We start from the raw sequence: 5,608 nt of genomic DNA, 5'->3' as shown, positions 1-5,608 counted from the left end.
TAAGAAGCGACATTGGCGCATCTGACGAGAGACATGTGTCTTAACTCTTTATGACTTTGTTTGTATATAAGGTGTCTTTCAGCAGCCTATTCTTACCTATTATGTTACCTTAACATGATTAAGACCAGGTCCCAGTGACTCGAACACACTCAAGTAATCTATTTTTACTAAACTCGACATTTTTTAAAACTTAAAGCTGCACTCTCACAGATTTAACGTTTTGACAACTTTTTTTATTATTTGTCTTTGAAAGAGGATTTTTTTTGCATAAATATCTGCAAGCTTTTGATATAAGATTGTTGAAAGAAAATCACACCGTGAATTTTCATATTTCCTTTCAAAAATTAACGTTTTATGGCTTAAACTCTTAGTAACGGTTTAAGAAAAATGAATGAAACATCAATTTTGGAACTGAAATTTATAAATCTGCGATCTAATTTTTGTCAACAGTCTTGAATCTCTGGTTTCCATGGATTTTCGCAAATTTGGCTCGTTCCAAAACGCAAAATAAAAAAAATGTCAAAACGTTCAATCTGTGAGAGTGCAGCTTTAACAGCAAAACATGGGTAAGTGATGAAATGTTTTACTTTGTTAGAATCAAACTGATGGATTATATTTACTGTATATAGACAAACAGAAATGCACAAAATATGTTTACGGGCTAGAAATGATCTTGCCAATGAGTAATAACTCGAACATTTAAAGCTGTACTCAACTGTTACAGATTATTCTTCATTAATAATCAAGTTATAAAAGGAAATACTCGCACAATTAAAATAATTAATAAAGCAATTATATGGAATAACTGGATTGTATTTTATTTTTGTTCACATTATACTCGGGTTTTATAAAAAAGCTTGAGAATTTTCAAGAAACTGGGGCTAGATTTGTGTATATTCTACAAAACCAAACTAGTCACCTTAAATGAAGCTGAAATCCGTTTATAATTCCAATTGTTCGAGCTGTAGCTGCTTCAGTGCTTGTGTGAAATTTTAATGACTCAGATTGTGGGTGCAGGCCCGAAAATATAATAAGTTGTTATAATTAATGGGAAGCCTTTTGAATACCGCCTAGCTTTTAAGTTTGAATGAATTATAACAAGGCTCATGCACTCAAAGCAAATGTTGACTGAAGTACGACTCTCTTTAAAGAGACGTCCATACACTAAGCCTTCGTGTCATGCTTTTGGTATTAAATTTCAAAATGGTTTATGGCACAGATTATTTCCTTGTACTGAACATTTTACAATTAAGTATCAAACAGGCCCAAGTCTATTACTCCCTAATATAACCATGGGCTTACAATCATTCATTTGATTTATTTATAAACTGTGCTGCATGAGGCTGGGGTTAAATGTATCCGATGTACAACAATGTGCCGTTTAAATGTCTGGCGAACCCATATTGTTTTGGTATCATCTGAAAAAAGGTTTAAAGGGACTAGACACCAGATGATACAATTGCATGAAAAAAAGGAAATTAACAAATGCTTACACACGATTGATATCGTTTTGCACAACGCATAGAATCTTACTTACTGATGTATCTTATCGCTAATGACACATGTATCTTTCGCAGGTTTTGCGTATTTATCCAATACGAAATTTACTGGTAAATACCAGTAATTTGAAAATATGTTTCTGTACTAATCGCATGACGTTCACATGCTTGATATACACACTATTAACTGGGAAACCGTTGAATTCAGCTGAGACAGCGACAAAATATTCTTTTTATCATGTAAAGTGATGTATTATCGTCTTAATACAAGCTCCTGTTGACAAGTATAGGCTTGTTTTGTGGACATACTGAGGTGGCAGATTTTGGGACCATCTGGTGGCTAGTTCCTTTAATGTTTAAAGGAAAAATATGTAAACATGACACTGATACAAATATTGCAACATAAAAAGATTGAAAAATCGGCCGCTTCACTTCCGACTACAGTTGAAAAATTACAAAATGACATTTCTTTATCTGTAATGTATTTTCGATTATTTATTTTATAAATTGGTAATCAGGGGTCAATACCCTTTGAAATGAAACAAGATTTATATAGGGTCATTGTACTTATCTCCCAGAGATTAATACAAAAAAAAAATCTAAATATAAAATATTCATTTACAAGATGGCGGACATAATATCATTCATAACCGTCAATACTATTTTATTCAAGGTTGCGCTATACTATTATTGAAGTTATATCAGGCTTACACTCAATGGCATGATCAAACGAAAATATATTTTGTACATCGGATAATTTAAGCTGAAGCGACACATGAGTGCATACTGTATTTCTCACATAAATATAAAACAGATAGCTTAATCTTAGATTGGGTGTTTTAGAGTTATATGTTGAAAAAAACACAACATTATATGGAAGAGCAATATACAGGTATATGTTAAAGAAATATACATTATGTGTTGAAGAAATAAACAGTTATATACTAAATTATATACATTATGTGTTGAAGAAATATACTATTATATGTTAAAGGAATATACCTTATTCGTTGATAATGTGTTGAAGAAATATGCATTATGGGTTGATGAAATATACAGTTATGTATTGAGGAAAAATACAGTTATGTGTTTAGAAATACACAATTATGTGTTGAAGAAATACACAATAATGTGTTGAAGAAATACACATTAATACATTGAAGAAATTTATATTAATGTATTGAATGACGAATTCATTTATACATTTGCAATATGTCACTAGCCACTAACGGTAACCAAAACACAGCGGTGAAAGTGGTCCCTATATCTTCCCTCCATAGTCATACAGGCCAATTGCTTAACTTGCAGAAGACATCTTTTCGCAATATTATTTAGAAAATATGCCAAATTCGTCAATATACGTTCGGTTTAATTGTATCTAGATTCATGATTCAATTGGTCACAATGGATTTCGATCCATATTATAATTTGTGACAATGCATTTCAATTCATAATATAATTTGTGACAATGATTCACTTCCTACAATGTATCATTTGAAATTACATGGAAATGTAGTTTGTGGTTAAAAACAATATAGTACAATGTTTTTCCTGTGAAATACAGGTTTCATTATTTTTACTTGCACATTTGAATTTTTGTCATCGATATCATTATCACATTTCTGCTGTGTATTTAAATTAACATTTCTTTTTATTTTCTATAAACGCTTGATGAATGTAACCTTCATGAAAATGTATTTGATTCCGACATTGACTCTTTGCACGTATTTTTTCACTATTTATTGCTAGTTCAAATACTGTTTGCTTGTACTTGACTGTGTATATAGACTTGTATTTATAACAATAAACAATACAGATTCAGATGCTGGTATCATAATTATTTAAGGTGTATTCAGATGGAACTGACGTTTAGCCCATACTATTGAATGGCTTGTTGGTCATTAGCATATAAATATTGCCTCCCTTGAGTGGAATAGTGCATCTTATCATCCCGAGACAACGCTGTCGACCGAGGCGTGTTGTCTTGTCAACCCGAGGCAAAGCTTTCGACCGACAGTGTTTTCCAAGGGTTGATAAGATGCACTGCTCTCCTCGAGGGGGCAATATACAATCGAACAACACTACAGAAACAAGCTCAGTGGCAAAAAGTTTAAACATAAACCCGGTTTAATGGCACTGGGTAAACGCCAAAGACGTAGAACATAAAATCACAAACAAAAAACATGGAAGAACAGCACAAAACTACACAAGCAACACAGTGCATACATTATATGTATAAAAAACTAGGTATGTTTATCAAGGATTGTTAGGTACCGCTTTGGAACGGTCAGTAAATTGTAAATTTACTGGGGGTTAAACCAGTTTAAGCACATAAACCTCACTCTTATCCCAACAATCCATAATAAAGAAAAAAACGTAAAAGGTAAATCCTATCAAAGTATGCATTCACTTGAGGAAACTTAACAATAAAACAAATAATGATAAACTTATAGGTAAACCCCAAGTATTTCTATGATTAGAGATCCCAACTCTATCTGCAGACGGAGGAATACAATTTAGAGCACTTAATGCAAAAACGTTTCAAAGATATGCAGTCATTGTTTGAAACTATGAACATCACACACAGTCTGCCTTATATAAAATAAAAGGTTTAAAACTGTGTGATCATAGAGTTTCATAATAAAAAGCATCATTGTATTAAAACTGGGAACAAATAAAGAAAACATTATTAAAAATAAAAGCGACATGTATTAGCTAATCTTTCCTTCCAAATGATTTGAAAATGTAAAATATTTAAAGAAAATGAAGTCACATGCCAAAACACTCCGATTCAGCCAAAAAAGGTTTTAAAGATAACATTAATTAGCAAAAAAACCAAAGGACTGGAAGCTTGGTTATGTAAGGATGCTATATTCAACCCTATATTTTGTTTCAGGAATTCATCTTCAAAAATTAGAAGGCAAATACTCTTCAAAATATTGCCTTTATATCCACGGTTTCAATAAAATCAAATGAAATCATTAAGTCTGTCTGCCCAATTACCTGCTGGAACAATTTTAATTTTACGAATTTTCTTTAAAACATCACCATAAAAATCGGAATGAGCAATACTATTAGCAATCAGCTATTGTACTTTGATATAAGATTATAATGACCATTAACAAATTTTGAGAAATTATAATACTTCATTTTATCCTACAATCATTTTTTTGGTGATTGTAGTTCATTCATAAGTATAATTTTCTATGTTTTAAACTGCCTAAATCGGCTATTACTTGACATTTTTTATTGATATTGTTAGTTTTTACTTGTGTTTGTAAAATTTGTGTCGCGTAAAACCATTCACTTGTATTAGTACATACTTACAACCTTTTAACCATTACTAAATGAATATTATACACTTTTACCATTCAAATCAAATCGCGTCAAGCGTTGACAGGCTATCGACCTGCTACAATTTGTGTCATAGTCATGTAATGCCGAATGAAACGGAAAGTATGTGAATATTTCTCAGTTTGCCTCAGTAATTTCAGTCCAATATCTTGATCATGTAGCATAATGCAAATGCATATTTAAAAATTGATATAAATCTATTCAATTTGTCCACGAGTGACATGCGTTGTGGGCATTATTAAGATACATGTACATTATGTGATTCGATCCAGGTATTTATCGTTGTAGAAAGAAGCATTAAACATAAACCTAATTAATATGTCCAATGCATTTTGTTGGGATGCATTTGGCTTACCTGGCATGCCTGGTAGTAAATTAAATACGCCAAAGTCAAGTTTGAAGTGTAGAGTAGATTTTACCAAAAATTCCGTAATGATTTATCCATGGCAGTGCATTGTTTATGAAACCAAAGGTTTTATATGATATTAAGAATTACTCCATACCTTATAAGTAACTATTTGGCGTAGTCCACATTTCAAGTGACTTATACTTTATGATCTCATTGAGAATCAACAAGTTTTCGCGAAGGAAACTATGAGCGAGCATATACTAATTTTAGATGTTTATAATAATTACATGACTTTACCCACAAAACGTTGCAGGCCGAAATCCAGTCAACGCTTTAAGCGCTTTGATTTTGGTTGTTCAGTTTTGTTATATGTATGCATTGAATCAACTCACTGTGTTGTATATTT

The sequence above is a fragment of the Mya arenaria genome, chromosome 7 (assembly GCF_026914265.1).
Source record: "Mya arenaria isolate MELC-2E11 chromosome 7, ASM2691426v1".
Lineage (NCBI taxonomy): Eukaryota > Metazoa > Mollusca > Bivalvia > Myida > Myidae > Mya > Mya arenaria.
This window is presented reverse-complemented; position numbering follows the sequence as displayed.